This window comes from Mus pahari, chromosome 11, assembly GCF_900095145.1.
Source record: "Mus pahari chromosome 11, PAHARI_EIJ_v1.1, whole genome shotgun sequence".
NCBI lineage: Eukaryota > Metazoa > Chordata > Mammalia > Rodentia > Muridae > Mus > Mus pahari.
Genome location: NC_034600.1, coordinates 65358228 through 65371683, shown reverse-complemented (window position 1 = coordinate 65371683; position 13456 = coordinate 65358228). Strand labels below are relative to the sequence as shown.

Genomic DNA, 13456 nt, shown 5'->3' with positions numbered 1-13456 from the left:
TGTCTTAACTAAGAGTAAATCAGCAAATAACACCACTTGGTAAGACATGGGATGGATGAGTACATCTTTGATGGCAAGAGATGGAGAAATCAAAGGATCTCTGTTACGTCTTACTGTGTCAGAGTTCTGGTGCCTATCATAATGTAGAGTTGAATAAATAGTGTGAAACCGAATGAGAGAATTAATAATGAGATCAGTGTCAGATGCTCTCATGATTTAAAGCCCATTATACCTGCCTAGTCTTTAAGAGGAACAATATCTTATTACCAGATCAACTGATAGTAAACACTGACATCCAATGTTAGGAATTCTCAAAGAAATGTTGGATTGAGCAAGAAGAATTCAATAGCTTTCATGTGTACTCTCAATTATGTAATGCCATCAACTGAATGCAAGAATAATCCAGAGTTAAAGAACTTATGCTTTCTGTGTCAAGACATGGACTAGAGCAAGATGAATATAACTCCATTCAAGGAATAGATATTAGTACTCCATAAGCTGTTACCCCAGGTAGCCTGTATGTGAAAACATAATGCTCAGTAATAAATTTTAAAATAAATACACTTTCTTGAAATACAGAACATCTAAAAAGAACATGAAAAGCTACCTGGGCAATTCTATTCCTATGCCTTTACAATACCTAAGTGATAATTTGAAATGAATACTCCATTTACACTTTCGAGAAGTATTGCATATGATATGTGTATTAAAGCATAAAAGTGACAGTGAGAAAGAGCACACTCAACACCCTTAGCATTAATAATTGTGTCCTTAATGCTATATTATTTGTAACACGATGCTGCTTGTTCCCTGGACTGCCTGCTGCTCAACCCTACTCGCCCTTGGGGGTTGGAGATGAGGTGTCACAGAATCAAAGACAGACTCTAGAAGCAGGAGCGAATGCCTCTGTAAATGCAAGTGAAGGCTGCTGCAAGCTCCTTTAATAACACTCCACCCGTACCCCATTGGTCCCAAGCAAGCATCTCTTCCAAACAGCAGTTCCCGATTGGCTGCCATTTTCTGTGTCAGCAACCCGTGATCTCTCAGACAGTGCTCAGGTAGGTCCTCCTGCAGGAGATGCCTTTGCAGCTGCCTGGCCCCTGGAATTTAGGCCGAGGCAGCCACCTCTTGTTCCTCCTACACCATGGCATTCCAGTGTTCAATGATAGAAGTTGAACAGCACTAGATTTACAATGTTTTGTATAAGAAAGGACGAATATATGTTTTTGTTATCAAAATACATATGATAAGAATAAGTTATAGAATTGGAAAGAAAATATTCTTAAGTTAATTTACAGTTTTCACTTTAAGGATTGCATAATATTTTAAAATTATTTATAGTTTTATATTTAGCTCATTTACCTTTAAAAATTAAACATTTATGGAGAGATAAAGAAGAGTAGTATCAAAACAAAGATAGAATATTTGGATATATTTTCCTGGTTAACATTCCTTTACCATTTACCAAACAAAAACATTTATATTTACAAAATACATACCTTCATCCTACAGGTGTGAGCATATTGGATTATATTTACATTTAGTTAATATAAAATTCATGAGGTCTCTATTGTATATAACTTTCTAATATACCAGTTTACATAATTCAAAATCCAATAACTCTGAGTTATCTAAAATATATCAAAATAGTTGTGAAGAACAAAGAAGACTAAAACTTGAGATTGTTGTAAGAAGTTACTGAAACTATTAAAAGTGTAGATTCAAGCTGAAATGGCAATTTATGCTGGACTTCAGTAACTTTATGACTCCGAAAAAGATGCCTAATGTCTCCATAACTCATAGAAAATATATCAATAGTTGTCCATTATTGTTAAAGGTATTGAAGTCATAAGAAACTCAATCAGCTCCTTACTGCTGTCATCTGTTAAATCTATAGTCAGTGCAGGTATGAAATATGTCAACCACGAAAGTAGTAAAGCTATTGTTTGTATCCATTTTTTCACATTGTCACAGTCCATAAGTTCAATATTTACTTATAGACAGATATTATCAAACTCCTTGTGGATAAAAAAAGGTAAAATGTAAATGTATCGTCTATATCCCATCCTACTAGATGTAGTGTAAACTAAGTTATAAAATATTTATTTTTAAATGTCAACAGCATTTTGTAAAAGCAAAAAAAAAAAAGACTATGATATACTAACTTATAACTTGTAGACACACATACAACGATATTAAGAGAACTAAATCAAAAGTTAATTAATGTACTAAACTTTGTTGAAGAGTAAACATGGACAAATTATGGTGAAATTTAATTAATGGCAGTAAGCATAAGTTAATATATGTGCTCATTATAGTAATAAAAGATTGGCACAGGCCAGGCAGGAGTCTTTACTTTCAGCAACCAGAAATTGACATTCAGACCCTAACTGCCTACTACAGCTGGAGGCTCCTGCATCCCAAGATGCTCACTGAGAAGCTGCTGTGCGGTTGAATCAATAAAGTAGCCCATTGCCTTGCTTTGCCTCAGATAACTGGATATGTCAGCAAACTCAGAGTTTCTGCTCTTCTCACATACCTTATTTGTGAGAAATAAGTATGTCAATCTTGTTTATTTGGAGCTTACAGATAAATTTTGTAAACTAAAAATTTGTAAGTATAGATATAATAATAATTAAGTTCCTTCCTATTTATTAAAATAAGAAGAGGAGAAAGTATAGCTGTGTATTCATTTAGCTCCAATTTATAATATTTAATAGAAACAAATTGAGAAAAGAGAACAGAGGGTTGCAAGTTGATAGATGTGCTGGAAATTTTCCCATTAGCTTTCTTCCACATTTGATATTAAACAGTTAAGAATGCATTAAGTTATGCAGAAAACAGAATTAACCAAATAGCTTATTCTAGCTAATTCTTCAAGTAAAGATGTACAGAAAGTGATTACTGGACAGAAACCAAGAATATGATGCAATAGTTATAAAAAAAAATGTATTATTTTCTGTACAAATAGTTGTTAATGACAGAACTAAGTTTCCTGGCAATTTTTATGTAAAATAAAATAAATCAGCCACAGAAATAAATATATTACAATAAGTATTTCTATGACTCTCTGTTTCTCTGTCTGTCTGTCTCTGTCTCTGTCTCTGTCTCTGTCTCCCTCTCTCTGAGTGTGTGTGTGTGTGTGTGTGTGTGGCCATAAATATGCTGTGGTGGTGATGGAATAGACAACATGAAAGCAAAAGAGAAGAAGGACCAGGAATGTGAGTGCGTAGGTTGGGAGCAGAGGGAGTGAGGAGGGGATAGGGGATTTTCAGAGGGGAAACTAGGAAAGGGGATAACATTTGAAATGTAAATAAAGAAAATATCTAATGAAAAAAAAAGAGACACTTGCAAGAGTGGAGCATAGAGATATCAATGAATTATAACAAAAACTAAGGATGCACATGCATGGAGTTTTCATAATAAGACCCATCACTTTGCTTGAATATTGAAGAAAGGAAGGCGGGAAGGAAGGACAGAGTGAGGAAGGGAAGAAGGACGAGAGGAAGAAAAGAACTCTTGAAAAAACCCAACAACTTAGGGTTAGTATTAGAGTTATGATTATACTGGAGAAGAATGGGAAAAGTCTGAGGATACGCCTCAGTTACTAATGTGTTTCTTGCATAAGCACTAGGATCAGAGTTTGGCTTCCCAAGAGCCTCATACATGTCTGGTCCTGCATCATTGTTGTATGTGGCTACTATTGGAGAGATGTGAGCAACGCCCACTTACCTGAATAGAGAACTCAATACTGAGAAAGCTGTCCACCAAAGACCTCTTTGCACAATCAATGATGAGCTTACTGGATTTACTTCTGCAAGTAGGCATAAGGGTTTGGTTACAGGATCATGGATCAGTCAAAATCAGAGGATGTAGTGATTAATGTTTTTGTGTTTATAAAAGAATTCACTAATAGAAGGAGAAAGTGTAAGTATGAACCACTTACCTCACAAGGTACAATATTGAACAGGACAAACTTGGCAAGGGAAATGACTCATGCAAGCGCGAACACTCAGACTACAGTCTGCGGTCATCAAAACCGAGTCTCCTCTGCGGCATACTGTGCTGCTTATAATTTTGGAGAGAAGGGATCCTTGTAAGTTCCTTATGTTTTAGGAGTCTCCCTTTAAAACACCCTGGGAGGTAACTTGCTTTCAGCAGAATCCCATGAGACTTGGGGAACATCCCTTGCTTGAATACAGTGAAAACTGTACAGGTATCTGTAGACCCAACATGGAGAGCTTGAGGCGCAGGGACCGTTTGGATTCGTTGGATTGACAGAGCGACAGAATAGATGAGCTGCAGATTCAGTGAACAAGCCAGAATTAAAAACCAAAACCAAAACCAAAAAAAAAAAAAAAAAAAATTCTGGACAGAGCCGGTGTGACTCTTCTTCAGGTGCAAATACAGAAGCCAACATGAAGGCTGTGGTGGGGATGGGGGGTGGGGATAATAAAAGAAGTTAGGAAAGAAAAAAATAAATCGCTGAATTAAGAAGGTGTACAGCGATTACCGGAGTCAGTGCTGCCCTCGCCAGCACGCTCCTGTTGAAGACATAATCTTCCAGAGCTTCATGTGTTAGACTGCTGTGAGTTTAAAATGAGCGTTTAAGCCCCAGAGGGGACCTCAGCTCCTGCTGAAGCCTGAAGTCAGCCCTACCATCCCGAGATTAAGAACCCTAGTGAGTGTGAGAGAGACAGTACACAGCCCGCCTTTTTTCACATCTGATAGGCAGCGAGATGACATTAATGCCCCCCAAATGGAGGCTCCAGGACCTTCAACATTAAAACTTTGGGGATAGCATTTGAAATGTAAATGAAGAAAATATCTAATAAAAAAAATTCCCATGGAAAGCTCTGATATACTTCGCTTTTAACAGATTTTAGGGCCTTAGGCAAGTGATTTCAGTTCTCTATGCCTGAAGGTGTAGTTTGAGGCTAAACTTATCCAATTCCCCTAATGTTTTAAAGTCTGATCTTATTTTCAAAGCTCCCAAATTAAAATAGCAAAAGAAAGTCATTGCCAATTTTAAAGGAGTCAGGCTCTTTCCACATATCAATTAGTAGATTAATTAATTAACTAAGGATACTTTTATTAAGAGAGCAATAAGTTAATCATTGTTTGTAGTGTCTGAATTTTAGCCACATAGGCCTACATAGGCCAAATAGAAAAAAATAAATTAATAGGTATGCATTCCTTTTTATTGTACTTGTTTAAGACAAAGTGATAGATTGTATAATCTCAGCCAAAGACAGGTTCACTCCTTATACTGTGAAAATAAAGAATGTGTCTGTGTAGTTCATGACATCAAGGATAGAAGTGCACTTCAGAATTTGGCTGTTTCAGCTGGGCAGTGGTGGCACACGCCTTTAATCCCAGCACTTGGGAGGCAGAGGCAGGCAAGTTTCTGAGTTCAAGGCCAGCCTGATCTACAGAGTGAGTTCCAGGACAGTCAGTGCTACACAGAGAAACCCTGTCTCGAAAAAATCCAAACCAAACCAAACCAACCAAACCCACACCAGAATATGGCTGATTCAATTAAGAAGGCCGGGAGAGAACCATGTACTTGGTAATGGTAATAAATCACAACTATTTCCCATTATTTAAATATGGATAAAAATTAAAGGTTCATACATGTAAAATAGAGTATAAGAAACTACAAATACATTGTATGTTATTTTCAATGTATAATAGAGAAATAGAAATATTCTTTTATTGAAAATGTATTTTTTTTCACACTGCATAGTCTTATTACATATTCTCCCATCTCTTCCAGGATTCTCCCCACTTCCTAACCTGTCCAGATCCACAACCTCTCTGTCCCGCCTTAAAAAGCAACGAGCATAAAAAGAATCATAATAGATTAAAAATTAAAAAAAAAAACTGAAAAACCTCAGTATGATGAAGCAAAAGAAGGAATAAAAGCCAAAGGAAACAGAAAACACATAAAAAAAATCCCTGAGACTCCAAACCAAAAATGTAATAGTCAGGTTTAAATAAAAAAAAAAAAGCTTAGAATAATGGACTTCCAGTAATACTGCTGAGTTCACCTATTGCTGTGAATGCAACCAATCCTTAAGAATGGTTTGTATGTCCTGTGGAAATATGACAGAGATTACTGTTTTGATTAGTAAGTGGCTATTAGTTGAATACAGCATCTGGCTTAGGGATGGGGTCTTGTCATCACCTTTCCTGTCAGTACTGGGACCCCATCACCTGCAGACATATGTAGGCCCTGTGCATGCTTCCAACGTCTCTCTGAGATCATGGATTCTTTGGTCAAAGTGTATTTAGTTGTCCTTGTTTTATAGACATCTCCTTCCTCTCTTGTTCTTATTTTTTTTTTTTTCTGCTTCCTTTTCACAGGAGGCCCTGGGACCTGTTGGGGAGCAATTTGATAAAAATATTACATTTAGGATTGGGTGTTTCAGGTTCTCTTACTCTCTGCACATTGTCTTACAGTGGACTTCTTCGTTTGTTCACACATACTGCTAGAGGAAGCTTCTTTGATGATGTCTGACCAGGATAAAAATCTAGAAGTATAGCAGAATATTGTTAAAAGTCATTATGGTTTTTTGTTTTGTTTTTTGTTTGTTTGTTTGTTTTGTTTTGTTTTGTTTTTGCAGTAACATTTGGTTTTCCCCTAGGTACTTGGCCTATGTGAATTCAGGTTCTTGGCTTCCAGTGTTCCACCTCATGGAGTAAGTCTGATTCTATCTCAAGGAGTAGGTCATAAATTTAACCAAATATTGGTTGGCTATTGCAATAAGCTTAGTCAGCATTGCTCTAGCACATCATGTAGGCTACATTGTATCTCAAAGAGTTTGTAGCTGGGATGTTGTGTATCTTTCTTCTTTCCTAGTGTACAAAGTACCTTCCCTTACCATAAATACTAGTCAGTAGGGGTGAAGGTTTTAAGTAGGTACCAGATTAACTTCTCTTGTGTTCAATGAGTTGTATATGTGTTGTCTTCAAAAATTGGTCCTTACTGTTAGTTTGTGAAGAGCAACCAATAGCCTGTATATTATCTGAGGCTTCGGAGGAATTCCACTGGAATCCCTTGACAAAATACAACACCCCCCAAGAGAAAAGTCCTGGAGAAATATCAGATAAAGGGGACATACTTAAATACTTTCAGCAAAATAGCCTTATCAAAGTAGCACTAAAAACATTTATCATTCTCCTATCTAAAATAAATAAATAAATAAATAAATAAATAAATAAATAAATAAATAAAACGAAACAAAAGTAACTGAGAAAAGCAATACCTTTCACAATATATTGGGGTAACTCTAACCAAACAAATGTAAGTCGTATGTTTAAAAAATTTTAAGACTGTAAAGAAAGAAACTGAAGAAAATATCAGATGAAAGATCTCTCATCAGCTGGAATACTATAGCAAAAGTGGTCATCTAACCAAAAGGAATCTACATTAAAATTTTTCCAAAAATTCTTCACAGAACTTGAAAGGATATTTTTTATTAGATATTTTCTTCATTTACATTTCAAATGCTATCCCCAAAGCCCCCTATACCCTCCCCCCACCCTGCTCCCTAACCCACCCACTCCTGCTTCCTGGCCCTGGCATTCCCCTGTACTGGGGCATATGATCTTCTCAAGACCAAGGGCCTCTCTTCCCACAAACCCAGACACTATGGCATATGCCAGAAAGATTTTGCTGACAGGACTCTGATATAGCTGTCTCTAGTGAAGCTATGCCAGTGCCTGGCAAATACAGAAGTGGATGCTCACAGTCATCTATTGGACGGAAAACAGGACCCCTGATAAAGGAGCTAGAGAAAGGATATTTTTAAAATTCATGTAGAACTAGTTTTTGAAAGCAGTCTTAGTTGAAGCCGGACAATTCAGAGACTACCCCCTCCGGGGAATCCATCCCATCATCAGCCACCAAACCCAGATACTAATGCACATGCCAGCAAGATTCTTCTGAAGGGACCCTGATATAGTGGCCTCTTGTGAGGCTATGCCAGTGCCTGGCAAACACAGAAGTGAATGCTCACAGTCAGCTATTAGATGGAACACAGGGCCCCCAATAGAGGAGCTAGAGAAAGTACCCAAGGAGCTGAAGGGGGATGCAACCCTGTAGGTGGAACAACAATATGAACTAACCAGTACCCCCTGAGCTCTTGTCTCTAGCTGCATATGTAGCAGAAGATGGCCTAATCGTCCATCATTGGGAAGAGAGGCCCCTTGGTCTTGGAAACTTTATATGCCCTGGTACAGAGAAGGCCTGGGCCAAGAAGTGGGAGTGAGTGGGTAGGGGAGCAGGGGTGGGGGTGGGGTATAGGGAACTTTCAGGACAGCATTTGAAATGTAAATAAAGAAAATAATAATAATAATAAATTTAAAAAAAAGGATCATGCACTAAGATCTATAATTGGTAGGAATTTATTTGGTAATTTCTAAATTCTGTGTTATTGGACACCTTTGGTTCTAAAAGTTAGAACTTTTGAGTTGGGAGATTATCACTGGTCCATCACATGTTTCAGGTAGTCAAGGGAGAACAAGATGGCCAATTGTTTGTTATATGAGTTCTGAATTCTAATCTTACTCCTTAAAACATCATTATTATAATTTAATTGCTATCGAGAGGGCATACATTTTAATTCAGCAAATATTCAAGTTGATAAAATCTCTAATTATAATAGATTTGATAAAATGTTCAATATACAACACATATGATTCAGGCATGGGATAATTTCATTTGATATGATAAAAAATTAATCTCAGTGCTATGGAAAAATTAGCAATGACATTATGCCTATATTAAACAATTAAATTATTATTATAATTCTCTTGGATGTTTCCCTATGCTTAAAAATATACAGGAGTTAAGGAAAATGGATTATTTAGATGTAGAAAAGACCTAGAAAAAAACAATAATAGCAGGAATAAAAAATGAAAAAAACAATGAATTATGTGTTTAGCGAATATATGAAATATACAAACATAAACTGACAATAACTTTGAAATTTAGAAATAATTAAGAAATGGAAACAAGTACACAAGTCCTCAGTGGCTTAGTTAATGATGGATAAAACAAACTTAATAGAAAACTTTACAAAAAGAAGTATATATGTTAAAAATTCAACTATGCTGATTTAACTCATACACAGAACATTTCATTGGCACTCTTTCAAAAATTTGGGGTAGAACACAATTTCTCAACAATTTACTTAACAGTTTCCCCTAGATAGATTTAAGACTGAATTATGTAGAGTATTGGTATAGCAAATGTGGAAGCCTCAAGGATAATAAAAGATAAACATTAAAGAGAAATCTCATTTTTTTTTATGCCCACACTTATAAAGAGTCATGACTCCAAACCAGCAGGCATAAAGACCCTGAAAGGTGAGTTGATTAAATAGAGGACACAGGATAAAAACAAAAACAAGTAATTGCTGGAACCAGAAGGTTATGCATAAGCCAATGACTTATACCAGAAAAGTTTATTAAAAATTACAGAATTAGATATACTAACTGTATGCTTGTGAGAAAATGGCCAAGATCAGTAGAGAGCTATGTTGGACAATGTTGTCAAGGAGATAACTTTTGCCAACAGAATACACAGCTGTCTAAAGACTTGAAAACCCAAGGAGAAGGGACAGGTCTCCAAGAAACCAACTGTCTTCTACTGAAAATTGGCTCCAGCATCACACTGGCCTTTCCAAGTCTATTACCAGAAAAGAACACAGAACTAAAATAAAGTTCCCTTTGTCTTTGTCTTATCATTGAGATTTCTGATAAAGCATTGAGTCAGTCTGGCTCCCTAAACTCAACCTTTAAATTCTTGACAATAAGTATTTTATTAATTTGTATACAATTATGTGGAATAAGCATGGTAGAATAGATTATTTCCAATAGTACAATAATAAACACATTTTCAAGATTTATTTTAGATGAGTTGTAGATAGTCTCTAATTCCTCCATTGGAGACCCAGTGCTCAGTCCAATGGTTGGCTACGAGAATCTGCCTATGTATTTGCCAGGCTATGGGAAAGCCTCTCAGAAGGCAGCTATATCAGGCTCCTGTCAGCAATCACTTCTTGGCATCCACAATAGTGTCTGGGTTGGGTGACTATATGAGATGGGTTCCCTTCGGTCTCTGCTCCACACTTGGTCTCCGTATTTTCTCCTATGAGAATTTTGTTCCCCCTTCTATAATGCTTTGCTGTACATGCATATCACCTGAGAGATAGGTCAGTCTATTATATCATTTCTTATATATAATATTTTACCTTTTTTGATCATGGAATTCCAGATACATTAACAAGTTAGTTATTTTCTTTTATTGATTTAGTTCAAGAGATAAATGGATAATAGAATAATTTGGTTGTGTGTGTTATAATTTTCAGAAATGTGTATGGTTGTTCCTAATAGATGCAATACATTAAAGTCCTTCTAGCAGTGCACAAAATTATCTTTTTTTCTCCACCTTCTGAATGACTTCTCTCTGATCATTTTTATTTTTAACCCATGTTAACAGTTGTTAGGGTTTCTTTCATTATGACTTTGGTTGTCTTTCCCTGATGAATAAAGGTGTTGGACAACTTTTAATATATTTGTTGCCAATTTTGCTGTATTATTTGGAAAACATATATGTTTTGGTATTTTGCACAAGTTTAATAATTTTCCAGAGTCCATTGATGAAAATGGTTGTGTAAAACTGAAGATAATATTTTAGGAAAACATCATACTTCCTGATTTCAAGTTATATTTACTAGCTGCATTAATTATAACTTGGGCCAATGAAACAAGAAAGCCTCCAAAATCAGCCCATATGAGGAGAAATAAATTCACAAGGACCCTTTAACACTAAAGAGTAAACCATTAATAGAAATGGTTTAGAGGGAACTGTATATCTACATTCAAAATAATCAAAAAATTTTTTTCCACTTGACACTGACATTTATTTAACTAAATGCCAGCGCACATCTCAGGGTCAGGCCTTTGGTGGATTCATTTTACAAAATCTTTGAGGGTGCAGGGCAAGGAGATGGTTGGGCTGTAAAGGCTGGTGGCTCTAAGAGGAGGGAGAAACGGGCATGGTAGCACATGCCCTGTAATCCCAGCACTCAGGAACTGAGGCAAGAGGATCTCATGCTTGAGCTTAGTCTGGACTACATAGGGAATCCAAAGCCAGCCTAGGACAGAGTGAAACCCTGTCTCAACAATAACAACAACAATAACAACAACAATAACAAACCCGACAAAACAAAACTGAAAGGAAGGAAAATGTCAGGCATAGCCATACATGCCTTAATCTCAGTACTCAGAAGGTAGAGGCAGGAGAGTGGGAAATGTGGGATCACCCTTATCTACATAGTACATAGCTACAGAGTTACAGAAGATCCTGTCTCCATAAAGAGGGAGGGGTGTCTCCTCTGCCACAAGATCAAGGCCATTCTGTGTACCTTCAAGAACTGAGTGGGGCTATTACACTGGTGCTGCTGGTGGTAGGCACAGGACCTGTGGGGAAGGAGGTCGTAGGTGATCCCAGCAGAGGTCCAGGGAAAGGCATATGATGGCTGACAGGCCCTGACAGCACCACAGGCCACAGGCTCTGGTAGAGATGGGCAGTACCTGCAGTGCCCAGTGTCAAGCCTGAGGCCACCTCCCCACAATTCCCACTAGTGCTGCCACCAGCTACCACCATGAAGCCACCAGCTGGTCCTTCAGCTGCTCCTGCTCCTGCCAGATTCGACCCCCCCGCCCCCCGCTTCTTTTTCCCTTTGCCGGATGCCTTGCGGTTCCTCGTCTGGATTCCATCTTTCCTCATGGTCAGTGGGCGGTTCACCTGGTGGAGCTTGAAATAGAGGCTGGAGGCATTGCACACCGGATCTCCGCTGGCATTCCTCCACCAGAGTGTTGTAGTGGTAGTTTGACAGTTAGTGCATTGGGTGCGTGCCCGTTTGCTGACAATCATTCGCTTCTTGGGCCGGATGAGAGGCCGGTTCTGACCATTCATCTTGTGATACAAGCCACAGGCATTGCACAGGTAGTGACCTGTCCTGCCACAGTGGAGTAGCTGTTGCTCCACAGTTCACACACTCTCTGGCCTCACAAGGGGCCAATGACAGGCTTCCATGAAACTTGGGGGAAGAATAGGCCACTGAGCTGAGAGGGCTCCCAGTGGGAGAGAAGACAGGACTGGGAAAGTCAGCTCCCCCATAAGCACTGCTGGTGACAGGGAGCGATGCAGGCAGTGCAGTCCCCAGGGTCAGGAGGTCTGGACTCAGCCGCTCAGTCTTCAAGGTTTCCAAGATCTTGTTGTTGCTCTTCCCTTCTGGGTCTTCCAGGGACTGGGAAGGGGCATCCTCATGGCTGGGGCACACAGTTGAGGCAGGGTAGAGTGCTGTCTTGCCATAGGCCCAGCTAGCATAAGGTGAGCCCCACGGAATTCCCTCCATACTGTTGAGCAGTGGATACACCTGAAAGACTGGGGAGTGTCTGTAGGCCTCAGCTTCTCTGTAGTAGGCCAGTGCTGATGCTGCGCTGTGGCTGCATTTGGGGAAGTGGAAGAAGATGCTGCATCCAAACCCTCGGGCCCAGAGGAAAAGAAACCCGCCGAATCTGATGTTGAGGACACCAGGGCAGAATCCACAAACTGGGGCAAGGGTTCTGAGGTCCCCAGGGCCCCTAGGCCAGGAAAATCCATGGGGACACCGGGGTTGAACGTCGCATGTGGAGCTGGTGTATCTCAAGAACTTGCCATGACCCTCCTGCCTCTGCCTTCTGAGTACACGAATCCAAACATTTTTATATACAGGCAAATGTTGAGTCAAAATATATTTAAAATGTTAAAATGTGAAAGGTACGTTTTGCACTTATAGAGAGAGATTTTTGCATGCAACACACATAATCAGACAACCACACAAAAAGAAATGCAACCCTATCTCTGAGACTTCATAAAAGTATAAGATATCTACTAGTGCAGGTGACAATCGAAAGGTAAGAGCCATAACCTAAGTGCAAACTTACTGCGGAACTATCAATTTATTTTCTTTATTCATAAAACTAATGCAAAGTGAGTCATAAACCAAATAAAACTGAGGACAAAAAGTAAAAGCGGGTAACATAGAGTTTAGGAGAAAACCATGATGATAGGGAATGAAATCCATAGGATGTACATAGACTAATTTCTCAAAAGTAGTCCCCGAGAAAGTCGTGAGAGTTAATATTATTAAATTGAGAGACTTTATGGACTTCTAAGGGAAAGATTCAGGTCATGACTGTGAGGCATTATAGAAATTAAGAAAACTGAGCTGAGAATATCTTATAATTGCTGAACTCGAAAAAAGGAAAAAGTAAAGAGAGGAGCTATCCATTGGTCTTCACTTCTTGGCTGAAAACAGTGAAAGCAGCTGCCTCAAATCCCTGACACCATGACCTTACACAACATTCTGTGCTGATGAAAGATTAGCCCAAATAACCC

The 13456-nt window shown here is 38.4% G+C and overlaps 1 pseudogene; it reads right to left on the bottom strand.

Annotated features, from left to right (window-relative positions):
• Positions 1-11437: 11437 nt before the first annotated feature.
• Positions 11438-12679, bottom strand: LOC110329296 (annotated as a pseudogene).
• Positions 12680-13456: the final 777 nt, after the last annotated feature.